We start from the raw sequence: 27,857 nt of genomic DNA, 5'->3' as shown, positions 1-27,857 counted from the left end.
CTCCAATACGCGCAAACAAGCGAGGTTTTTGATTTTTTTTTCCTCTCGCGGTTTCTTCTTTTTTTTCCCTCTATCATTTTTCGTCCCCGTGAAACGCCGAATCAAAATTTGTCGGTGCTATATTATCGCGAGCCGTTCGAAGGACAATCCGTTCGCGTCGCGGTTGTGCCGCTGATTAAAAATTTTTCGTCCTGTCGGTAGTTTTAATTATCGCCGCACCGATATCTGCGCTTGCAGATATCTAACGCTGCCGGTTTAATTAATTTTGCTTCGTTTCCAATATTGCTTGACGGGAGAGCGATTCGCGTGACCGTGATCTCCCTTCGTTGTCCGCAACACGTACCTGTTTACGCAATCATTTATTTTCAAATTATAATTCAGATTATATTGTATTTTGCATATAGATGCTCAACCCTCGTACGAACGGGTGGCTGATTACATGTTATGCGACAAACATAATACGGAATAACGAGCGGGTAAAAAAGAACTCGGTCTGTATAGTACTTAAACCCTTCTGCTATTAATCGGAGTTGAATGAATGAAACGACGATTGGTATGTTGTACCATTCGTTCGTACAAGTTAAGGTACTCGTGCATAAATCGACTCGGGAATTCATGGTTAGAGGAAAGTCTAGTCGCAAACCGATTATTTTACGATTTCTGCCGATAGTTCCCCAATAAACTATCCCCGTTCCCGTATATGTCCTTGCGTGGAACTTCACATCGTATCGGTTTGCACGACAGCCTTTAACCGACGCGCCCAGCAATTACGGGAGCGTAACGAATACCACGGCGGGAATGACTCTCTCGACGATCCTCGTAAGGTTCTTCTCTCATCGGCCACGATGTGGGGGACACGAAGGGAAACTCCGGGGTCGGCTCACCTCGTAAACACGATCCGTCGTTACGCGGGGTAGAGCTACCATCTACCTATTAGCATATTACAGAGCTATGCCACGGTAGGCAGTAAAACGGACGAGTAACCGTCACCAACGGGTAATTCTCCTAGCATAGGGCGCGACACGACGATAATCATAACTCGGACGCATACGAATCGTTAATTTCGCTCGAGACGAATCATACTCTGGTCTTTATGAGTGATCCTAATTCGTCCTCATGAAAGGAAGACGTTTCGTAAAAAATTAAGTCTGCGAATATGGTTGGGAAATTGTAGTTTATCTTATATTCATGAAAAAGATTTAAACCAAGTTTTTCGACTGGCTCAATCTCTTTGTGAGAATAATCATTAAACGAGAAAAAATGCGGGAAACTTAATTGCGACTTTATAGCTGACGGAACTCAGAAATTAATTATCTAAAACGAGATAAAATCGTAGGTATATATTTTGAAGCAAAAACTGTCAAAAATCTCTTACAAGATATCCATAATAATTTATATCACAATAATTTAATGAGTGCACATATTACTTATGGATCCGCCATAATCTCACGATCTTCTCATGCATCGAATAGCTAATCACATATGAAACGATATCAGAAAAAATTAATCGATTACTCGATCGAGTAACTCGACTGGATATTGATCTTGTTTTTGATCTCATGTTTCCTAGCGAAGCAAGTTTTCAAGTGGCAAGCGAAGCTAATCTGGCGCAAAAAGTGTCAGATATTAATAAATTATTATATTTTTATAAATCATATATGAGCGATGAAGTTTCGTGTCCCTGTATCAGGTATATTTTTTACTTCGATCTCGAACAGGTTCTTTCGAATGACAAGCGAGCAACGCGTATCGTACTTTATTGGATCCGTAAAGAGAGTCCGATTTAACATCGGTTATAAACACCTACTACAACAGTGGGTCGTTCAAGAGGTTCTGAACTTGTCCCTATAACGTGAAATGTAGTAATGACCCGGCACGAATCTAAATTACTCCGCCACGTCGCGTGATATCGACTTGATGTGCCAAACGATTGTCATTAGTGGGAATATTCGTTGCCTTGAAAAATTTAGACATTCGTATGTCGCGATGCGCGCCGTCGCGACGTCAATTTGAACTCTGCACGAGGGCGTCCCTGGCCGCACGTGCCAGTAGTATTGTACTTTTCTAGTTGGTAGCCGATTAATGTCTTTAACGGTAATCCATTGACTATGGCCGATTATTACAGGCTTTCAGGGAAACGTACATTATAGTTGAAATAATACACGCGCAGCGGACCGACCGTATATGTTTTGCGTAATAGCTGTCACCATGAGTTTTATATTCTCACATTAATTTGGCATTTCACTAGGTAATCGATAACTTACCCCATCAGTTAATCGATAAATGGTTAGGGTTGAAATAATAAGCCTGATATTTTAGGAATTCAAACGCTGTATAAAATGTAAAGTTACAAATTATATTATATCAGAAAGAGAGAGAGAGAGAGAGAGAGAGAGAGATGTGAATAAAAAAAACCTTAATGTATTGTATTTTTATTATGATATTTTTATTTTCATAAAAATTAAAATTAATAAATAATATGATTTTGCTTTAAAATTAATTTTAACTAATAATCAATTGTTTTTATGCAATTACTTTATTATATATTTTCAGAAACGATAAATAGAGTTTATCTAACTAAATCCACTACCACACGAAGTGTCCAGGTGTCGCGAATTAAACGCATAATATTTCAAAAAGAGTTAAACCAGAAAATTCCGGATGTTCTGTTAGATACGGTCTACCGCGAAGCCTCGAAAAAATTAACAGCCGGCACAGGCGTTTAAGTCAACTATAAATACTTGTCAGGAACGAGATCTATGATAATTTACAGTCGATCGGACAACATTCATCTTACGCTGTCGCGAGAGACGTCGAGATCGTTGCTCAATGCAGACTATAAATTCTCAAATGTGCGTTTTTCTTCGAAATTCACCTATGGATTATAAGTAATCAGGAAGGCGATAGGCGTAATCCCCTCCCCCGCAGTCCCCACAGGAATGGAATAGAAATAAGAGCGATAAGAATCGGTGGACCGCCTCGGCTTCCACGCCGACTGCGACCGGCGAATAGCGCCTTTCTATTAAATTCCGCCATTTTACATGTGTATCGCGGGTGGGGTGTCTCGCTTCGTTTCGCAACTGAAACGCGAACGTCTGCACACGACGCCGTCGACGATGCGTACACGGTGTGATGTGGAAAGAGGAAAAAGAGGGAAAAGGAGAAATCGGCTTGACGAACGGGAGAGAGGGGCCGTCGGATAGACGAGAGAGAGAATCGGGGAAAGGAGTAATAAAAAGTAAGGTGCTATCGCAACAAGGAAGTCGGCATTTCGCGGTTGCGTGCTCGGCGCGCGAGATGACGTCAGCCAAGATGGCTGACCTGCGCGGCGCGGCAGCGGCAGTCCTTCATCGTTGCCAAGCGTGCATACGTACACCCGACACGTACGACAGCTCTCTCGATAGACGCAATGACATCGGAGAGGATACCGAGCAGATTGAATGATTAGAAGAGCAGACGTGAAGAATGGGAAGCGGGAATGTCCGAGCCGAAGGGGAAAGAACTGTTGGATTATCTCTTCGTTAGACTCTATGATGGAAAAATCTTTTTTTTTTTATTATTATTATTACACGAGTATCAACGAGATTTTATGTAAATTTTTTCTCGCTTTTATCATGATTGTGAAAAAAATCTTTGAAAAATGTAAGATAAATACACTAAATAGTGACTAATATGTTGGATCAAAAGATCGGAACAAAAGTTCATGGCGCCATGAATTTCAAAATTCAAGTAACTGTAATTTCGTAAAAGATATTCGAAATTTAAAAAAAAGAGTTTATTTTAATGTGTAAAATTTCTACTTTCGAAAGATTACTTTTTAGTTTTTGTGAGTTTGATGTTTACATACAGAAAATTACGAATTGAATAAAATGGGAAATTTTCTTCTCACTTTGTATTTTACAAGTTTAAACAAATTTGTTAAAATCTTAAGTTTCTAACGTAAAAGCTTAAAAATTTTCTCTACAAAATTGTTTTTTAAAAAAGTTTCTCTTTTGTACTGAATTTATCACAGTTAGTTTAAGTAAAAACAGCATTTTGACTTTGATTGCTCATAACTTCGATAAAAATCATGATACCACAATTTATAAAAAAGTAGATTCTTAAAATAGATTCTGAAATTTTGTTCTATCGAGTAGTATAATTGCCAAATTAAAAAAAACATGTAGACATGGTAGAAATAAGATAGCCATGAACTTTTCGATTCAATATATTTACACAAAGTTAAAGTTTTAGTTCTCATTTGACGTCATTGAAAAAATTTGCTTTATTATTTCCTTTGAAAAAAGCCGATATCAAATTAACTAATCTCCTTCGTCCTATCGTTTCAATATTTATCATAATTTTGAGATCGAGTCACTTTCAAGAAAAATCACGAAAGATAGAATTTGTTTGATAAAGTCACGTGCCAATTCTAATTGATTTTTATTTTATCAAATCTGTAAATTGTTTCAATAGATGTATACGAACACAAATAATTGAGTAAGTATTGTAATTTATAAACCGATAACTGAAATATATAATTAAAAAGTACTTTTCCAGACAAGATCAACTTCGAACAATAACAGCGCATGCATTTAATTAAAACTACATATTTTTATTGAGTTAAATAACATTCATAAATTTGTAAATTCTGTTGTTGACAATCTTAATAGAAATACCATGCCTATTCTTCAATAAACTTGATAAAAATTATATTTTCGATCCAAAAAGAGATAACGATTCTATCAAGTAAATATCTTTACTCTTTTCACATTCTGTCCGTAAATCATAATAATTCAAACATGGTTTGTAACATGTTTTTTATATGAGAGAAACATAATGCGATACATTATCTAAAACGTTACGCGATACAAACGTTTTGCGTTATCGATAACTACATTTTGTCGTGTGATGTCACGTCTAACAATAAATGTTTTCACGTTCAAACACGTTTACCTCGTGTCTTCTGAAATAACGGCGTTTAACGTTCATTTTTAACCTATCGGAGAAACCGATTATTCGCGTGATAAGCAAAATTCATTTCGTCGCGCAAACGAGGAAGTCGAAGTTTCACGTTTCCGCTGCGTTTCACGTTAGCTCCGCGACGGCATTGCTGAAGTCACCGCGACGTCTTTGCGGTAAAAGCCACGGATAAGCTGCAACGCCGCGACTTAGATCGTGCGATTAGGCGTATCGCGGAAGGCAAATGGAAGACAGAGAAGCAAAAACGAAGGAGGTGAGTCTGACAACGCGACGGCTCGATAACGATCTGACTGGTCCGATACATACGGCGTTTCACGCGTCCGTCTTGCTTCGCGGATCGTCTTGCATCGCGTCTTCGCCAACTATCTCAAGACGGGTTGTTGGGGATAAGCGCACGGTGATAAGGCCGCAATTATTTTGCACACGCTTAAAGCTATGGCGCAGCTGGTGTCTAGCCTTAGATCGGATTACTCGGAACGGCGTTAAAAGCACCGTCGACTATCAAAGATACGGGTTCAGCACGATATAATACGTGGCATAAGTCGCACTTATAACTGAAACTTCACCTCTTCACGATAACAAGAACCGTTACCATAGATATAACGTCTCCTCGTTCCTGGCTTTATTGAGGATAAATTACAAATAAAGACATGTATGCGATCTTTAGACGAACAACTTGCTAGTAATTGATATTTTGTGGATTGCTGAGAAAGTTGTGCTATCCCTTATACAATATACATTTATTTACAAATCACTGGAGAAAGAGTCTGTCATAGTTACAACAATAGAATTTTCTGGTTGAACCCATCATAATTCTTTTTTTCGAGATAACCAGAATTCTGCTTGATATAATCAGAATCTTCTGATTCGTCCATTTTCAGCCAGAAATCTTTCTCAGTGATGGAATAATTTATTCTTCGCCCGCACGTATATATACGTATATTGAGAAAAATTCTGATTCGATTAATTGGAATTCCGATTGAAAATGGACGAATCGAAATTTTCTGGTTTAAATCTACTATTATTTCTGTCAATACTTCTGATAAAATCAAGATTTCTACTTGCTATAATCGGTCTGACTGATATAATCGAAACATTTTGATTCGTTCATTTTCAACTGGATATTCTTTTCAGTGTATACACGCAAGACAGAACATAATCGTTATATATAATACAATACCGTGTGTGTGTGTGTGTGTGATACATACCCGAAAATTTATCTGATTAAATATCGTTAATGTTTGATAAAAAAAAACTACAGAGGCACGACGAGAGAACTATACTCGTATATGCAGCTAGTTTTTGAAGTACGCACACGAAACGCACACACGTGGCGCGCCTGCGAGGAATGTGGCGTGCACAAACAATAATATTTTCATCGACGTTATCGTCGCGCGATTATTTTTTTTTTTTTTCCCCACGTTATCGGTTGCCCGCCGGTTTACACCTTCGCTCACACTGCCGTTCATTTTTACCTGCGCGTATCGAGCCGCCGTTACTTGTGTCGCGCGCAGGAGCGCGCGCAATCGATTTATCTGCGCGATAATTAATGATTACGATGGGGCGCGGCGTATCCCATGGCGTGCTGCTACTGGCGCAGATAATCACATCCGATAAACGCGCTTCTCGCTTTTTGTGCGAAATAAATCAATGAAAAAACGGTCGCACGCACCGCGCCGGTGCGTTCGTGCGGTATCATTTTAACGGGTGCAGATATTCATGGTAGCGCTTCAATTCGCTCGATATTAATCAATGGCTCGGAGCGGTCGCTATTTATGCGATCGCCATGTCGCGCTCGTCGTACAATCATGCATTAACAATTTTTTTTTGCAGTTAATGGAGCGTACCAATTTTTAAATCAACCATCTGACGTAATAACAAGTCATTTTAGATATACATCAGTTATTATGTGCTTAACGTGCTCCGATTCGATCCTCACTTGATCGATGAGCGACTCGTGATTATAGACAAATGATAATTTGTCTTGGGGAGGGGGGCCTATAAGGAATGATTGAAACAAATGAAGAACATTTTTATATTAATTGTAATAATGAAGGAAAGGAGAGAGGAAGGAGAAAAAGAAATAATTTTTAATTAAATGTTAAAATTCAACACATTAATGTAATATACATCTGTTTGCATAAATTGAATTTGCGAGCGAAGCAATTTCGTGATGAGGTTAAAACGGTATCGCGTTCACACTGAATTTCGCAAGTCGAATTCCCCCAGCCGTGTTCTACTACCGTGAAAAAAAAAAAATATGGCAGAGACGTGCGATTTTCGGGGCTAGCAAAAAAACGCGGACCGGTTCAGAGGCGAAGGTTCTGCCCGATCAGATGGCCCGAGCGTCGATTTGCATGCGGCCTTTGGCTCCAGGTGTCCCGGGATTTGCATACGAAAGGGTGGCGCTCACAGATTTCTCCCTTCCCTCTCACATTTCGTCCCTCTCGTAACTCTCTCTCTCTCTCTCTCTCTCTCTCCCTCCCTCTTGCTTTTAACCCCCCTGGCATCCGCGCATTTATGGGTTACCGGCTCAGCGTGTCGCGTCGTTAACTCGACGTTAAAGTTTCGTTAACGCCGTGCTTTAACTCCCAAAGCTCTACGGATAGATAAAACTTCCGATGAAATCCAATTATTATCGGCGATCATACGAGATAGTCACGAAGCGTGATTGCGATTGGTTATAACGCAGCACGCACGATAGAACGTACACAGATATCTCCAACGAAGGATCGAAGTGAAACTTTCTGTGTTTTTGCGAAATAACGCTCATGTATAATGCGTTCGCATTAACAACAAAAAAAAAGAGATCCAGCAATTACTTGCACGATTTGAAAATCGTTCGTTTTTACCACGGTCTCTTCTAAGTGCAATAATTTTATACAGGCAGGAATTTATAGATAAGTAGTACGTCGTTTACTAAATATATAATTAATTCACAACATGTTTCGCCATCACTCAAAGGATACGTCTGCTGCTTTTTATATACTTTGTCCATCATCTTGCCAGATGTAGCACGATAGTACAACCCCGAAGAGGGAGGACAGCCTAACGAACCGCGTTGTCCTCGTCATCCTCGCCATCGTGTACAGCCTAATTATTTTGCTCGTTAACGACCTCGAGACCTTAATTGGGGGATGTGACGATCAACGCCATGAGCATCCCTCTATCCCGTATATGTGTACGGTTAACCTGAGAATATCGATTCTAGGCACCGCCACCTTGTGGTTTGGAACATGCCATAACGTGTGGTGAATAATAATTATGCACCGCAACAGTTGTTTGTCAGTCAAGATTGCATTGGCCTAATCTGCCTACGTACCTATATATATATAGTTATTGTGCATAGAATATAGTTGCGCAGTAATTTGTCTGTAATGCTGTTTCTCATCTAAACGAACTTCTTTAGTCGAAACGTCTTACGTTTTTATTCATTTTTATTGATTTTTATGTATAATTCAGTCTTTAGAAGTTGAAATTGTTTTATAATTAATGGGAATTTTGTCATCATCAAAGTTTACTGATTCTTTCATCTCGATATTCAACAAAGAGAAGTTAGAGACCAAGTGGCAGTATGAATTTGTTAGAAACAGTCCAAAGTTAGAGAAGTTTGGCTCTCCTTTGCAATTATTGATCTGATAATGGTCGCGGGGCAACCGGTGTGCATGCTCTGACCATTTAAGTTCGTTACGTGCACGAAATGCATTTTCTACCGTGGCACAAACTTTTTCGGCGGGAGTGCACTCGATGTCAGGTTAAATAATTAAAACCGTCTATATGCGTGCGATAAATCCTTTCTTATTTCGTCGAAAAAATCGGCAAACAAGCATACGCGAGGGCGATATCGTGAATTAAAGAAGTGAAAGAAGGAAGATTTAATATCGACTATTTTCATTCTTCATGAAATTTAAAATATCTAAAAATTGTGAAATTATTCATATTATCAACGCTAATTTTATTCTTTTAAAATTTAATGTTTCAATCTATGATATATCTCATCATTTAGGGAATTTCTCAAATATCTTATTTACGTGGAATTTATAAATCGTCATGAAATATTTATTAATAATTTCAATTTTAATTCTACTATGCTTATCTGCTTGAAATCATCTGCTGTTTTTTATAGTTACAAAAATATTATCCACGTTGTGTATCGGAATGTAAGAACTATAAATTATAGTGTCTGTTTATAGCCGTAAATATTACTTAACTATGCGCGTGTTAATATATGCGCGTTGCACTGCATTTGCATGGGTTAGCGTAAAACTCCTCGCGATGTCGTCGCTCTTCTTGGTTTTTTTTTCTCTTAATATCTCTTCTCCAGTTCGTAGCGTTCATCACCATTGCGTGCATTCTATAATACGACATGACGCTTGAGAATTTGTTGGTGTCCCATTGCGAGAAGGTTCGTTAAATTTCGCAGAGAAATACGGCCCCGTTCTATAATGTTCATGAATAGATGTAAGAATTTCTTTCTTTTTTAAATAAAAGTATACCTTAAAAATTTTTATGTGTGTGTGTGTGTGTGTGTGTGTGTGTGTGTGTAATATATTATATATGTGTCTATATATACATATATATATATTAAAATATTTATTTCTATTAGCCATATTTTTTCATAAAAACCGATTAACCATATAAAATAATTTTATTTCTCGTTAAAAACTTACCAAGTACCTATATAATTTGTCACATCATACATATTCATAATGAATAAGTAAAAAATCAATAGTTCGTAACACAATTCGATAATATATGACAGAATTAAAATAACATAAAGATACCCCAAAATTCTTTAAAGTTATCTTCATAAATAACATCAATATCATTTTTTACATTTTTATATCAATTATGTAATTCTATATTGTTATTTGTTAAATGATACTTTATCGTAGTTATTTTCAGAATATTTTGCAAAATATGATTTTTATATGACTAAAGATACCTTACATAGTGTCTATAAAATCATTCGAATAATAAAGAAAACCAGCACAATTTGCAGCTGTTTAATTATGTGCAGCATTAATTAGCTGTTATTGCTTCGCGTTAGCATGTATTCCATTTCAACGCTACCTTGACATTCAGAAGGCGCCGTACATAGTGCCTATAAATCGCGACATCGAGACACGAAGTTGGTTCACCGAGTCATTGGCCCTGGCTTGCCAACGATAAAGTCAAACGTAAATCATATCTTTATTGTGCCACAGCACTCTTTACGCGGCGCGTCTGCAAGCGTTTCTCGGCTCTCGTCGAAAAGACCCTTGCTACTCTTTATCTTCCGGTTTGCCGAACGTAACGAAGACGTTTCTTTCTCGTGGAAAAAAAAGATGCCAACTGTACTGTCCTCTCTCTCTCTCTCTCCCCCCCCCCCTCTCTCTTGGGAGCCACTTCGATTAACAGCGTCCTCTCCTTTTTTCTTTGTTCTTTACATTTGCTTTTCTCTCTCTAGTTAAACATTTTTTTATACTATCACTTTAGATGAACCTTAATTTCATTTAAATCACCAAAATATTATTTGTCTCAATAATATACTACATCGAGAAAGAGAACATTCTTCACAATAAATGTTGTAAATACTTTCTTTCTTATGATAGGGGCGTTACACGGACATAAGTGAAATCGAATGAACTATTCTCAGAGGCAGTAAACGTAACAGTTGTTGTAAATAAGTGTTGAGGCAATGTACGTAGTTAATGATAATTGTTCAACTAGCTTGATAACTTTAATTAAGGACACTTCTGTAATGCCGCGCATGAGTTCCACGATTCTTTTTCAATTGATTTCTCTTTTTTTTTCCCGATATCAAATATTGTTATAGTATTTTATACAAAATACATTGTGTAAAAAAGTTACACGCGCTATTGTATTGGCGAAAGTAAATTATTAAAAGCACAGATTTATTTTATGCAACAGAGAATGTAATACTATAACGTAGACTTGTATAGATAGTAACAAAGATGAATATCTATCGATTAAAATTAAATTGCAACTAATTAATACGTTCAGGGAGTGTAATAAATTTATGCCTATACGCATATCATATATATATATATATAAGAGAAACGTATTTATTATGAAATAATGAAGTAACCACACAATATATATTATATTAACGAATTTGTGATAAAGTATGCCATATATAAACTATCTTTTAACAAAGCTAATGTTTTATATTATGCAAAATTATTCAACATCCAAATTATATAGTTTTAATCATCTGAATTTATAATGAAATACAAGAATTCTTCGTTATAATTATATTGATAATTATATTAATAAACATATTCAGCTAGATTATTACAGTACTATCAATTACAGATTCTCTGTTCAAGTTAATTTTGAAGAAATTTTCATTGTTGTCATTGAACATTTCGTTTTGCACGAGACAAAATTGCGATGACATGCGACTGACTGAAAATATCACATTGCTAAGGTGATCTCTAAGGAAAGAAGAGAAATCCAAAATTATCCGTGGCGACGGAATAACGGTACCAAAGAGGCACGCAAAGTTAGAGTCGAAGTTATCGTTTGTTTTTCCGCGCGCCCTGCTCTTCAGAGATTTCTCTTCGAAACCCTTTGCGCGCAAGAGGAACGCCGCGCCGCCGCCATGAGCCCTGCCATGTGTTTCGAATGAATTTACATGACGTCCCACCGTGTACCTACGTCACTTTTTGCCGTGTGTATGTACACGCGTGTGCGTGCGCGGACCGGCCAGCATGTGGGCAGAGATTCCCTGCAGCGGCAGATGTTGGACCATCTTCCCGTGGCCCCCCTCGAGATACGAAACTCGGGTATGATTATACCCTATCTGCCCACCGAAGGCAGGGACGTACCGTCTTGCCGGATTCTTCATTCGACTCAACTCGACCCCGATCTAGTCCCGACGATACTACGCAACGTATCGTCGTAGCGTAGCTACAGCAAAATCGCATCACTTCGCTCAATATCGATATTTATTGCGAGTACGTACGTAGGATTACATGATACTATTTTATGGACTAAGTAAAGTTTAGATCTTAAATTCTTCTAAAGGCAGAATTACTAATTGTAAGCTAAAGAAAAGTCCTATGTCGAAATGGAAGCTTTTGCTTTCGAGAGAATAATCAAATGTTCCACGAAATAGATATCAACTGTTTTCGTAAAAAAAAAAAAAATTAAATATTGCGCCATGCAAAACGGCACATTTATTGCAGGTTTTTTTATTGCATTTTATTAAAACTGGTTATTGCGTTATAGCTTACGGCTTAACGGTTCTCCGAGCGTCTTACCGATCGGTGCCACTGAGCAGCTGCAATCTTCTTACCGGGCATTAAATCTAAAATAAAAAGAGAATACTAGATTAATATCTTGATGGTCGTGTCATTTCGATTGAAATAGATTTCAAACTTTTGCAACTTAATAATAGAATACACCTGGGTCACATCAAAAGTTCGACAAGTTCGTGTATTCGTGGTTCTTGCGCATGAAAATAAAAGATAAACTATAACTAGTTTGCTGCAATTTCTTTCTTCAAGGAAATACAATGTTTCAATAACAGATAATTAATATGTTTTATTAGATTATTTTAATCAAATTTTTTTTAAAAAAGTATAAAAATCAGTTCGTTATTCAGAGCGAGTTACGTGTGATTAAAAGTAATTGCTACTTATTTATGAAATACTCGTTCGATTATATTTCAAGTTGTTCGTTCCTGGAATCGAAGTATTTTTCAAACGAAGAAATTAGTTCAACTTTTACACGCGATTTTCCACGGACCCCTTTCAATTCCTACACCCTGCATTCAGCCCAGGTACGAACCCTTTTTTTTTGAAGCAAAGGAAATAACATGCATGGACTCGACGCATGACAGTGCTTTATAATAGTAATTAGTATAATGAATGCGTTGTTGATGCTACTTATTTCTTGGGCCGCGAGAGATTTTGCGATGTGCGAGTACAAGCACATTTATGTACCTACATATGAATGAATAATTCAGTAAGGAAGAAAACCGAGTATACCCTCGTTATAATTCTAACATACCGCATACTTCAAAAGTATACACTACTCAACGCCAATAACGTCGTTAATACTTGATCTTCGATAATCGATCCGAATGAAATTAATTATAAATTAAATTATACTTTATACAGAAATTGTCCAAGATTGTTTAAAGACGAGTCATGCCTGCCGCCAAAACAATCACGACGTTGACTGAAAAGTCTGAACATAATTTATCTTTATCCCACGAGATATTATCCGATAATGCTTTTTGTCGAAAGTCGATTTCAGAACGAAACTCAATTTCATGCTTGGTCCATGGTGCGCCCTACCTTCGTCCTTAACGCATTACGTATTCCAGCTTGCTCCTCCTTCTGATATTATTGTTGTATCTTTTTTTTTATTTTTAAACTGGCAACATGTTCGAAGTTAAGCAATCGAGAATACCGCGGTGAGTGTTCATTATAAATCGCATCAACAGGAGGAGGCAAAAGAGAGAAAAGGCATAGGGAACACTGGCCACAGATTATTCCATATAATATCTCCTTCGGAGTCCAATGACCGTACCAAATTTGGTAGCAGCAAGTTTTTTTAGTTTCCGATGTTCACACTCTAACTTGAGAATATATGTTTTTATTCCTACTGAAATAATTCCAATTTCCAATTCTACCACTTTTTGTTCATTTTTATGCATAATAGTCATCTCGAAAATATTTTTTCTATCTTTCTTTTGATAAATTCGGATATATGATTATTACATTACTTCTATTTCAGCTTATATGATAAACGAAATTAGATAATATTATTATTATTATTATAGATAAGCTTCTTTTTTTCCTAAAATATAATTTTTTACATACTTTATGAATTGTATGTGTGTTCTTATTTGTTATAAAAATTTCAAAAGGGAGAGAAGGATCTGATATTTATTAAATTATTCAAACTCTTTACTACGAACGAAACAGTTCTAATGTTGCGTTGTATTTATTTCAATTTTATCTTTGTTTGCCTTACAGTCTATACTAGGATGGCTGTGTCATTTATTATTCTAGCATTAGTAATTAATATCATATAAACCTACGCGAGAAGATTAGCTGTTAGAATAGAAATCAAACGACACGCAGATGGTTCAGGCTAGACCGTAACTCTTTAACATGAAAATTCGGCGCAGCAAGATGACGGGAATACGGAACCTATTAATATTCTTCTAGGACCCCATGAGAAAAACTCCTGAGGGGACTCTTCCTTCATCTATTAACATAAAACGACCATCGCATAGTTTCTCACGAAATTCTCGGTGGCATCAGTTTAGAAAATTCATTAGAATATTTTACATTTGCAACTTGAACTTATTATTGTTATTAATAAAATGTTTATCAATAAAAAAAGCATATAAAATTTACTAATCAAATTTTGATATTACTACGTTTATTTGTGTAATTTTTTCGAATCTTTATTCATCTTTTTGTATGAGGGAAGTATAAGTAAAACATTCTTTCTTTCTTGTATCTATAGTGAGAATTTGTGAAAATTAAACAGCAAGAGAAATATAATTTATAAATATTTAGTCCTGTAACAAACTAATACTTTATTTGAATATTTCGCGTGTGTCTAGATTACATCAAAGAAAGTTTCCCGTGCGAACCCAGGTGGTTATCCAAACTCTTTTGCATCCTCGTATTCACCCCTCGGTATAGATGAGATTTTCATAAAATTCCTATAAATAAACGCGACCCATCCTTATTTGTGCACAATATTTATATGCCACGCATGACCTGAAGCGGGATCGTTCGTCCCTCTGAAGGTATCGAACTATCGACTAGGTATACCTAGAAAATCGAAGGGTGAAAAGAAGGTAGAATAGATAACACCTCTAACACACACCTGTGAAGGATCAATACCTTCGACACCGATCCTTTCTCCTATGGCTCATCGATCGAAGCCATATAATATTATAAATTCTGGTTCAGAGAAGTCTGCCGAAAATAACGTCAAAATATGTAGCAAAAGAAAACGCACCACGATCCTTAGATATTTGTAAGACGAACGAAACAAACAAATTTTATAACTTATGCATATTTTATATATATCCCTTTATTTATGCGATTTATCTTGGACCATACCTAAAATGCTCGTGCGGTGGATATTTTTAGTGGAATAAAGATGATTATGTTGAAATATTAGTCGTTGAGCAACATCACTACAAGTTTAATAACTAACATTGACTCGCGTTTTATGTAACATAACGATGATGCAACGTAACGATGATTATGTAAAATACCAACAAGTGTTCAAGCGAATAACACTGCTCTCCTAGCTAATTGACGTCGCTATCTTGGAAACAGAAGAAGTTGAACTGTAATAGATACCAGGGGAGCCGAGATAGTAAAGGAGGTAGGAAATTATCGTGCGCGTCAACGAGTTTGTTCCAACATTCTAAATCAAATACAGTAGAAGAGTGCAGATAGATAATTCATTTTTAAACTGAGCAATATTTCTTTGTCTTTATTAACGAGTAACTTAATTTTTATTTCGATATTAAATAGGATATTTAAGCACGTTGCATCAAAGCTTACATTTTTTGCTAAATTTAATTGCATCGTGCACAGAAATATTTTTTTCCATATAACTATTTAAAATTGTTTAAAAAAAGAATTGATTCTCTGGCGATTAATACAAATAAATTTATTGTTATCCTACGCACGCTCGGATTGTTTGAAAATTAAATTAGAATATGTAAGACTACATAATTATATGTATAAAATAAACGCAATGCGTTCAAGAAATTGCTATAGTTCGCTTCGAAACTTGTTAAGTTTAATGGAAGGTAGAGGTTGAGCTTGACGAAAGACAGAAAAGTCACGTAAAACATTTTTGAAGGAGATGAATTTTCGAGCTCTTGAAATATAGACGCTACGGTAAAAGAAGTCGCGTGACGAACCGACGGTGAAGGGGAAAGGGGCCAAGGCATCAGGGTGGTGGCAGGACCCCATCGTCGTGAAATCGACGAGCAAATACTTAAGGCGTAACCTCGTTACGCTAGCAGCCAGTGGAAAAGCGAGAAAAATCCTCTCTGAACCCACCTTTAGCAGCGGCGACGCGGAAAACTCTCTTCCGGTCGTTCGGCGTCCGTTCGACTGTTCGAAATGCAGTAGGAATACATCGATGCGCATTCGTAAAAATGAACACATAAATCATCGAGCACATATACGGGCGACAAAATATAGGAACACTCGCGAAGGATTCTTCGCTGGTAAAAGATTGCTACGTGAAAAACCAAACCACCTTGCAAAATTCTACTTATTTTTGTCCATTAATTTTCCAAAAGAAAAGAAAAAAAATACAAAAGTGTTCTTCTTCGCGATTTATTTCATAAAAACTGAAGTGAAGAGAAAAGCCTCATATATTATAGTTGACACTCACACGTTCGATGATTGGCGATTACTGCTGATGTCAGCAAGTTCAATTGTGCGCCTATTCTCAAATTTCGAAACATAAATTTCAACCGTAGGTGAAATAAAAAAAATGCAATTTTACGTAATAAGATTCGCGCTTCGCATCGGGAGATCGCGCATTCGACGTTAGTTCCACGACGTTCGTATTATCGCCCACGTTGTTTCCGCTTAGTTTGCAGTTTTCTGCAACGCACAGCCGCGTAGCGCTAAGCGATTTCCTTGCGAGAAATCGTATACATACTTTTCGTAGCAGCGTGTAGGAGAGAGATAGAGGGAAAAAGGTGGCTAATGACGGGAAAGTTTGAAAACGGACGACCGACATGATGTAAGCGGGTGCGGGAAAGTGGAACGGGGGTAACGGCAAGACACGGTTTCCGAGGCGAACACGGTGCATAATATGCTCGCGTACACCCTGTCTTGCGCTAATTACACTAACTCGAGCTAAAACGGGCTAAGTAACGATATAAACGGATCTCCCAACCGCTTGCGCGCGCGCGATAGAAGGTAATTACCTAATTCGGCCATGCGTAATTACTAGCGATTAAAGCGTCGCTTTCGTGGCACGATAGAAACGACGTGACATTTCACCGACAGCTGCAGCCGATACGGATATCTCGTTTCTTCCATCGCTGATTCCTAACTCACGAAGTTTAGATTAGGAAAATCGTGCTGCGTAGTGCCGAACGGACGCTTCGCATGCGCGCACATATACGATTACCTTCAAATATTCCCACCTCCACTCGCGTCACCCCGCAAAACATGCCAGCATAACACAATTTTAAGAAGGTTTAATGTATTTGCATTCGTTATTCTAATAACTACAATTAATGGATTACTAGCTCTATATGTACACCTCATATATTTATATTTGATTTTAACATTTCTACTTTTTAAGTTTTAATATGTTCAACAAAGCTTCTCTGTGCAATGCTTCATGTTCCGTGATGATTAACAACACTGCATCTTTGTTAATTTACAAGTGATTTAAACATTATGGACATGTGAGCTAATTATCTTGTATCATTCTTGCTGAGGAGGACTCCAAAGAGAGGATTCCAAAGAGAGTCGAAACGTTCAAAATAAAGAAGACATCAATCCAATATCTGATTGTTCACTAAATAATGCGCCGTTTATCGTTGCTGACTCTCATTAGCTTACTATATTTATCTTTATTGTTTATCACATATTTTACCTCATATATATATATATGTATAAAATTCAAACGTTTGCTTGAAAATATTAACAATGAATAAGTCAGTGACTTCGGTGACAGCCAATGTCAAATCGAATCATGCTATCGGTCTATGAAATATAATAGAAGTGAAATATCATTTTGACACCGAACGCGTAGCGTAGAGTAAATTCGGTGAGAAGAGAGCGATTCTAATTCTGTCTATGCGCGGCACAAAAGCGATCTTCATCGAGGTAGAGTTTTACACAAGGTAAGGACCACAATACTACGGAGCGCTCTCCAGTTTCGTAAGATCATTTTTTCTCGACGGCAGAAACGAGTTTGAGGTCGGGGCCAGAGGGGGAGAGTGAACAGGGGTTTAGAATAAATCAAGTGGAAGGGCTGTGTGTGAGTCCGCGCGAGTAGAAGCATTCGGGTCTGGCTTTGTACAGGACCGCTGCGTTGCGCTGCGAGGTCCTAAGAGAGAAGAAAAAGGACGTCAACGGATAGCGAGGGAGGGAGAAAGGGAGACAGTATAGAGCGGAGGAGAAAGAGAGAGAGAGAGAGAAAGAGAGAGCATAAGAAAGAGAACACGAATGAAGCAAGCGAGCCACGTTGCAGGAGCAACGACTGAAGATATCAATCAACGGGCACATTGTGCTCAAGGATAATTTGACGCGCGGATGAAAGGGCCAGATCTCAAATTCCACGATCGGATAATGGCCCCTATAAGACCCAAAAAGGGTGGGCCCCGAGGGTATGTATCAAACCACAGCTTATACGGACAGCTTCGTTTCTGAGCCACTGAAGAGACACTATACGACTCGTCTTTTATATCAAGTTTTTGTTTCTGATAAGATATCCGATTACTCAAAATCGTCCGAAAAATCGTCTCAAAAATCGTAGTATGACGCATGCATTTCGCTTCTTCAAACTTATTCAAAATCTTTGTATCTCTGTTACAGGAATATCTCCCTTTTGTGCGACTTGCCATCTTTGTAACTTTCGACTTGTCAAGACGACAGTCAAATCTAAATTCTTGATTAAAGTCCTTCCTTAGCAGGAAAGAAACATGGTTCGCGTAAGTTACCATGTAATTTCAATTGCGCAGCACTAATTACGCTTTCGAGAAATCAAAGTGACTAAGCGCGACGAGTATCCGACGGCTGACAGAGGATCGCTCGCTCCTACATGTTTGACGTGATAGTCCTTTCTATCATCAAGTTGACATTTTCCGCGACTCGTCGATCACTCTCGATCAAAAATTTCTCTTCAATCACGTATTTTCAGTATTCTCACTCTTGGTAAAAGTATTCATTCAAGTGTTAATATTTATGTTTGGATATTATGTCATATTAATTAGACCTATAATTATTTGAAGTGATTTTGAAAAAAGTTAGCGGTAATTTTCAAAGATGTAAGTGTTGCTTCGCAAATATTAAAAGACACTTATGGTTGTCCGTTTGCATTTACAGTCTTTCGCAATAAGGGAATATCCTAACTACAATGAAATATTATCGCGATATCCATCTCTAACGACCCGATCGCGTGCGATTAGTATTCTTCTTGATACGTCATTCAATCGAGATCTCGTGATCGTTCATCTCTCGTTTTCTATTTCGGTGTTTCTTACTCGGTTATCCTTGAAAAACCTACACGCTGGTATTGTGTATATAGAAAACGTACGTAATTTGACGTTGAAAAATATATTTCGTGTGACCAATCAACGTGATATATGATAAATAGCTTATCATATAATTAAATCTGATATTCATAAAAGACTAATCACCCACACAAAAGATAGTTTAAAATCACATTAGCCAAGTTTTTTTATCAAGCGAGCGTTATTTATTTATTTATGTAATATATCCGGAAAAAAGATTAATATTTTTTTAAAAAATAAACAGAGAGAATTATATATCATATTATTTCAGTTTATAATATTAACAGACTTAAAAATCTCAAGATCAAAAGAAGAAGTGATATATATTGATTCTAAAGCCAAAGAAGTACAAAACTCCCGCTATTTAATAATGTTATTTTAATTTCGTGTATTTAATTTATTTTTATTTAATAATTCTATTAATATTTCACGAGGATTGAACAATTCATGCTCGATTGAACACTTTTAAGAAGCGCATCAAGGCGTGCAATCTTTGAAGATAGAAATATCCTGTCAAAGCGATGTGTGAACCTTTCGAAAAGCGCGTACAGGTCTCCTTTTCTGCCTTATTCCGACAAGTTCAATGAAGCACTTGACTTTCTCTCAAACATAGAATTGGGATCTTCAAAAGAGTGGCACAATTTGTGAATTGACGCTACTTCAAGATACAATGCAACCAACCCCCCCGGGATGCTTGCTTGCTTGTTTGCTACCTGCGATGTGGCACGTGTCTTTCCTTTCCAAGGATTTGGTGAATTTCCCAACCTAACAGGTCACCATCCGATCTAGGAAAACCTTCACAGGTGGACTCTCAAGGCGCACTAAAGCGAAGGGCATTTGCGGTCAACTTGTTTGCCTAACAGGTGGATCTGTTCTAGTAACGATGATCACTCGAAAATTGTTTGCGCAACTCACTCTCGGCGAGATATCAAGTCCTCTTGGAAGTCCCGATACGTTTCACGAGATATACGAACACTCTCGAAACACGAATACACGAACGCCTATAAACACGATTGCATTTTTTTCTGCTGCAGAGAAAAACGTAGCAACAGGTGAATTTAAAAACCGTTTTTTTTTTGTATCGGGTAGTGAGAGAAAAATGTCATAAATGATACATTCTTCTCCCACGGTATATCATCAACTTTACTGTGTCATCAACATTTACCGTTGCAATATGCATGCATAGATGCATGCGAAGATTAAAAGCCATCTTTTATTTCATATTTTCAGAAGAAAAAAATTATTCATTCATCTTTACTTAAACATTATAGGACTTTGATCCTATAAAAAATACTGAGAATGTATCATTGCATTTAAAAAATTACGGTACAATATTTTAATAAAGTCTCTAAACCATTTCTTTCATAAGTCTTAGATATTATCAGAATATATTAAAACATCTTAATATATAATTTTATCAATTTAACTGCGAAAAATATATAGATACGAGAAGAAATATTAATCGAAAAATAATTGACTCTTAAATTCTGTCACCATCCGATAACTTTTTATTCGCTTTGCAATCATAAAGATAATATAATTTTCATCAGTTTTTAGGAAATATTTAGCAATAAGACAATGAGTGTAAAAGTTTTATTCGGAATTTATAACTCAGATATTTTTCTTACCTCACTTGTCTATTTGATCACTGAACGTCTCGAATCGTAAGTGCCGTCGGCAGATCACACGTCCGTGTAACAAGTTCGTCAATTACATGGGTAGTGGATATTACGTTCGAAACTTACGCTTGCGAACGGCATAGTGCAGTTTTACTCCACTTTACCACTTTTTACGTTTTACACTTCCCGCACTTGCAGCGCCTCTTTATAGTTTTTTTTTTCTTTAACTCAATTATATTGTCATTGGATAACGTTAACACGATACGACGGTCTCGTAGTATAGTCACTGTTACGTCGCACCTTTAGTGTCGTTACGATCTTCACGGGCAGTGTGAGTACCTGATACTTGAAGATTGATACTTGATACTTGATTTTCATTCTACACACCATCTCCAGCGAACTTATGCTTGCAAATAGAAGTAGAAAAAATTCACGCGATTTATCATACCACGTGGTTTAACACGGTTCCACGATTGTGATTGCACTTTGGCGTCATATAACGCACCTATCTTTGTAGATACGACTTTTCTTCACGTGTAATATTGCGCCTAACTATCATGAACTCTATTTTCAGTGTTGAATAATTTTCTTAATTCCTTTTTGATCTTTTCATTGGGAAATCTTCTCGTGAGGCTTCATACTTTGAAGTTTCAACTGATAACAAACACCATTCTCCGAAGACGTTTTTCTAGACGTCTGCGAAACTCCGGTTCCGTCATCAGAGCTTCTAATCTTCTTTCTTCACTGATACTCCATTACGAATAATTTCTTACTCCAAATTCGAAGATCAATCTACAAGTTATTCCAAGACCGATTCCAGATTTCGATTATCTTCACACTATGCACCGAAAACAAACGTTGACGTTTTATTATTTAGTTCCTCTTGACATCGGTCATAGCTCAACTGAAGATCTTCCAAGTCAAAGTCGCTTCGAACCGTGGAATCAACCAATATAGGAATAGTTGTTGCTAGTTTTTAGTCTTACTGCCGATTGTCGTCACTAGTCAGTAAAAAGAAGAGAAGGAAAAGAGTAGAAGAGACTGTTCAGGAAGGTCCACACTGCCTGGCGGTTTGATCGCTGAAGACTGAGCACCGTGCTAGCGTTTCGCCGCGTAGTAAGCCGGCTCTCGCCCCGCCATCGAACTGTTCCTCTGCCTCTCCACGAGGAGCGTGGAAGTGAGAAAAATAATGGAAAGGAACAAGGACAGAGCGATAGGCAGCAAGAGAAAGAGGGAGAGAGAGAGAGACACCCGTTCTTCTCGACCCACTCTGACGCTCTGCGAGTCCTGAGAGTAGCATGTTGCCGTCCTTGTCGGATACGTTCTCTGGATTTGGCCCCCACCAAGCTTCCTCTCACGTCCACCCTACCTTCGACCGTTTCCTCTTTCGGCGTCACACTCTGTCCCACCACCTATTCTGCCACCACTCTGACGACCTTGGAATTTCGCGCGATCGCCGCTGGGCGGCACCAGCGTCCACACTCACGACCGAAACGCTGCTCGAGCGTGGCGAGTAACAAAGATCCCGTCGGTTAGCGCCGCTATGTGGGAGAAAACGCGCACCACTGGTTGGTGGAAGGGGTGTGGTAATCGCGAGGGTGAGAGTAGTCGGTTGCCCCTCTCGTCGTGAATAGATATCCCCTACCTCAATACGATTCTCGCTCCTCCTCCGCCCCCACCGCGGTGGCACGTGTTCCGTTTTGCTCGAACTGAGGTACATGCGAATCTTTCCATCTTTGTCACGTCCAGTAGGTTGCAAAAGCCTACCCGTCGGTAGGGGATTGAATGTACGCGTGGTAGGGAGAATAGATCGAATTCAAAAGAGTGGGGAGCAGAACGCTCTAACATTGCCAGCATGCGTCACGCGCTATCCACGCTGCGTTGCAAATATAGCCAACTTTCTGAATAGTCAGATCCGTTAGTGCGAAGATAACCGAGTAATAGTCTGCTCGCTACTTTTACACAATAAAACCGTTGAAACCGTCTGTAGACTTTACCTTCGAAGTACGATTTATAATATACCTACACGATCTCATATTATATTTTGTTCTTTATTAATCTCTACCAAATTTTATCTCTATATTTGTGACAAGGGTTTTTATTCGTTTACTTCGTGTTGCCAGAGAGAAAGACGTAGATTGATTTTATAGTGAAATCCGGAGACGCTTGTCATTTTAACAATGTTAGAACACTTGGAACTGTTTTATCGCGAATCGCTGTCTTCAACGCTAAATGTTCATCGTACAATTTATTTATAATGTGACCATTTTGTTAATAGTTAGCTTCTAAATTATTTGTTAATAATACACTTTGCAACACGTCATAGTCTCTTCAACAGAAAGGAGAAATGTGTGAAAAGAATTATTTTATGATGTTACTTTGTTTACTTTAGCATTTAGTCTTGAACTTCTACTTATGATCTCTTCGCGGAAGACTATTCCCTTTAAAACTCTACACAACTTGATACTGCTCATTATATTAGACTGTACAGACATTAACCAAAAGATATTTTTACATAGGAAAATTTTGCAATTGATATTACTAATCTTTGTTTGAATGTTGCGACAATTATTTTATCTTCAAAAGTAGCATTACTATCAAACGTATAAATTTAGTTGCAAACATATTTTATTCCAGCACCTATCAGACGTGCAGAGAATATTGACATACGAACCAAAGAATTGTGCACATTCTTGCCAAGCATTCAAACTTTTTCTGACAGTCTTTCCTGCACACAAAATCATAACTAAATCAACATGAGCACTTGAATTTCCATCCGGCGGACACTTCCAACACTTCCACCGTCACACACATTTCCGCTTTCTTTCCTTTCCTTTTGAGAAAGAGAAAATATCCTACATTCATCTTCTAAATCAAATGCGTACCGTCAATCTCTTGTATTTTTTTTTATGAGAAACCGATCTCTAGCTTGTTAGCAGGCTCAAGAGATACTAGTAGAAAATCGAACACTTCTCCAGATTATTTGACGTACTGTCTCTAGCAAGATTTTTATTTATGAGTGAATTCTCTCGATAAAACGAATGCTTATGTGAAAAAACGGCACATAAGTTACAAGGAAATATCTTTAGAGAATGTTGGCGCGCATTGAACTGGCTGTTGTCAAGCTCGATCGGTCCGCCTGAAGCGGTATAGCTTCCCCTTCGTCGCTTTCCCTGCGTGCGACGCGGACGGGTCTGCCACCACCACCACGTCCCACTAAACCCGCCGAATTCTCCTCTCTATCTTCTCCCCCTCCTCCCTCTACTATATTAGAGTAAACGGCGCCCCGACGCTTTCAGCGCGGCGTCGCAGTTCGTGAATTCTGGAATTCCGCGCCACGGTAGCTCCACCTCCCCCTCACACGCGAGTCGCTAAATCTTTTTTAAACCACGCCTAGTAGCCTGGTTGAGCAAACGAGATAGCGATAGGGCAAAAAAGAAACGGGCACGCGCGAGCGACTCGGCCGTTTTTCCTACTTCTTCGGCGATGCAAACACATTGCGCGGTGAAACTCCACCCTCTTTTAACGGCGCCCCTCTTTCGCCACCCTCCCCTCCCCCTCCCCACCCTCATCTACCCCGCTGATCGCTATCATCCCTACCACTTCTTTTTTCGATCTCCACCGCACCAACGCTTTTCCGCCACGCGAGATTTTCCGCTGAATATAGTTTGTCACCGATGAGAGAAAGAGAGAGAAAGAGAGAGAGAGGCGGCAAACATTTGTGACGCCTGTCGGTAGCTGGCGCCAGCATACGTACACGTCGTCTAACGGAGCAGCATGCATTAAACCTGCCTTGCAGGAAACAGGTTTAGCGGATATCAACATATATGATTGTATATGAGAGAGTATAAAACGTAGAAGAAGCGTTTTTCCAATCAATTTTCTACTTTAGCATTTATATTTCCAGATTTGAAATATTCTGCAAATAATGCATTTATCAATGCAATACCAGTTACAAATTATTATAAAGTCTTTTATATTCTAGAAAAAAATATATAAATTATAGAAAAGAAATAATATTTTAAAAATATATATGAAATACAAAACGTGAAGAATAGTTAGCATGATATGTTAAAAACATATTGATGGAAAGTATAGTGAAGAAAAAATAGAGAAGAATGATTATTACAAATGATAAATTTCAAATTATACGAATTGTAGGAACGTAAATAACCGGATAATTGTTAAGAGGTATCAATTACTGCTTGATTTTATATCAAAAATTTATGAAAACACATTTATTTCTTCATAAATATTTGCAACAATAATAATTTTATTATATATATATTTGTTGTTAAGGAAGTTACCTACAACAGACATGATACCGACACACGTCTTTTATTACTTTTTATGACGTCTGCGTAACTGGCGACATCTGGTAGTAAGCGCTCAGAGATAAAATACTATCCCTCTATAAAATTTTCAATATTTTATTTGTTCATTTAGAATTTTTTAAATCTTTCTTTTTTGTTGTCTATCCTATTCTTTTTTTTTTTAAGTGAAGATTACTTTTTACTATTAAATAAATAATTACGATGAATAGTTTTTATTTTGAGTTTTTTTTGTAAAAAAAAAAGATGATTTATATTATAATGCGTTAAATAAAATATTGCCATTCAAGAACAAACTTTTAAAAGCAATCCATAAATTTTTCATACGTTGAAATATAAATGAAATATAAAGTAGGTAAAAATAACCAAAAAATATACATATAGTGTGCAAATTATGAAAAATTGATCGTCAAAATTGGATAGCCTGAAAAAGAAAGTTACTATAGGAATTGGAAAATAACGCGTTAAATATGTATATATCACGCTTGTTCTTTGAATCTTATCACAACAATTATTAATTCTCAAATTGTATAATTGTTAGAAATACAAAGTTACGTGACCTTAAGTATGCGATATTATTATATAATGATTGTAAAACGATCTTGCCAAAGCGGGCCGGTAATCTGTATATCGATATTTCACCCTTTCCCACCCCTATGTAGAGTCGATAAAACAGATTCCTTTACAGTGTAGGTATTTCCAGCTGATTAAATCGAAATTAGGTGCAAACGGGGGTTGTCCGTAATCGGTGCGTGTCGATACAATTTGTGCAAACTTGTGCAGCTAAGTGCACAGGAAACCGATCAATTGCCACGGTATGGTCGAGCTGCTTCGATCGATCCCTACAATACTAGCTTCACATCTGCATTTTTATTACACTCTCGCTGCTTCCGGACGTTGCCCTTTGCGTACGCATTAGATATATGCGTGCGAATGTATCAACGCATAAAATTTATATAAAAATTTTACACATTCCCACGCGGCGTAAATATCGAAGTTACCTCCTAGATTATGCCGTTGCGCGCGTGCATTGAAATTATTAATAATAATCGATATTATTCCGATTTGAAAGTAAACATTAGATTTAAAGAATAATATTTAAATAATTCAACTGGGCAATTTTTCTATTTCCTTCATTAGATATCGCGTTACTTAAAAATTAAGAGAATTGTAATAGATTATTTTTAGTACAGTAAGAATATTTAAAAAAACTTTGATAGTCATTAGTTCGACGAATGGAAGCCTGCATTATTTCTAAAGTAAAAAATTTTTGAATATTTATATTTATTTATTTAGTGATAATTTCATAGTTGTTGCAATAAATGTTCAAAAATTCTTTCTTCTGAAAGAGGCGGACTTTGTTGAACTAATGACTATCGAAAAAATGAACTCTTTTGACTATTTTTGCTGCACTATTAGAAATAGTAATAAATGTATTGTGCTTTTAAACCATTAAACGTTGATACCTTTTTAATAAAGCATTTTTAGACATAAGTTTATATTTGTTTTCACTTATTCGACTATATTAACAGACCATATATGTATGACCGTAACTGATTTGTGGATATCCTGTATATGTGTAAAATCAATATATAAAGTATTAGTGAGTGTAATCATCAACGATAAAATAAAATAGATAATGACGTAAAATAGAAAATGCCTATTTAATTTTATTATTGATAATTACGACGTCTAAAGATATATCGATATATTTAAAGCAGTCTATAAAATATTCGGTGAAAATATTTATATCACTTTGTTCGTGCACTTAAGTGCAACGAATGATAGGGAAAATGTCAATATCGGCAAGTGACTCAGTGGTTTTTCTAAACACTTCGGATTACGGATAACGGATTGCATCTCCGTAGTAAGCGAATGTCCAAGAGACTAATTCAGTCTAATGACATGAGCTTAAATGTATGATCCTCGGATCTGATTGGTCGCCGACGGCGTTTCGCAATACCTGGAAGCCCATCGGGCGATGGCACCCTACCGAGATGACGTCGCATTGCTGCGCATACATAACAACCGATGGATTGTTGTGCCAGTAGGCCTGTCGACAACCGTAATTGATTTCGCTTAAACGGCTAAGCATATCAATTCCTCTAATAGCTACGTCATTGCGCGATGAAGGAACTGGGATGAAAGGGATAGCCTCTTTTTCGTTGGTGATTCGGTTTATGTATAGAGAAGGAGAGAGACAGAGAGAGGGAAGGGAAAGAGAGAAGGAGAGGGAGAGATCAATAATTTTGTTCTGCGAATCTTAATTTGTAATAATTTTCAGTCGATAATCCAATATGTGACGAAGAATTTGTATAAGTCTCTTTTAAGTTTACTTTTAAAGTAATACAACTAAAAGAATTAAGTTTTCCAGAAAGAGGAGGAATTCTTTTTAAATTTGACAGAAAATTATTATCTAATCAAATAATATTTGCAAAGAGAATATTTTCATATGATCAAATGTCATTTTTATCATTTTCGTTTCGACATTAAAAAAATTTTTTTTTCGATTGTGATGATTTGAACGATTTTTTATGAAGTTTAGTTTACTTTTAATGATAGAATAATGTTTATTTAACTCATTTATGGTAAAACAATTCGAAGATCACGTTTTTCTTAATTGCGTCACTTTTGAAAAACAAGGAAAAGATGTATACTGATAAAAGAATAACTTGTTTC

At 37.2% G+C, this 27,857-nt stretch overlaps 1 protein-coding gene and 1 long non-coding RNA gene across 2 annotated transcripts in view; one reads left to right on the top strand and one right to left on the bottom strand.

Annotated features, from left to right (window-relative positions):
* Window positions 1-27,857, top strand: part of MESR6 (misexpression suppressor of ras 6) — a 697,505-nt gene that overhangs the window by 501,616 nt on the left and 168,032 nt on the right. The window lies entirely within an intron of this gene.
* Window positions 52-27,832, bottom strand: LOC147910109 (uncharacterized). The gene is made up of 2 exons (XR_015544333.1): window positions 20,857-27,832; window positions 52-12,277 (listed from the first exon to the last, which is right to left on the bottom strand). It is a non-coding gene; the product is annotated as an uncharacterized LOC147910109 (long non-coding RNA).

Source organism: Acromyrmex echinatior, chromosome 3, assembly GCF_024713525.1.
Source record: "Acromyrmex echinatior isolate Ae372 chromosome 3, ASM2471352v2, whole genome shotgun sequence".
In the NCBI taxonomy this organism is placed as follows: domain Eukaryota; kingdom Metazoa; phylum Arthropoda; class Insecta; order Hymenoptera; family Formicidae; genus Acromyrmex; species Acromyrmex echinatior.
The sequence above is the reverse complement of the archived record's forward strand: the minus strand, read 5'-3'. Positions and strand labels throughout refer to the sequence as shown.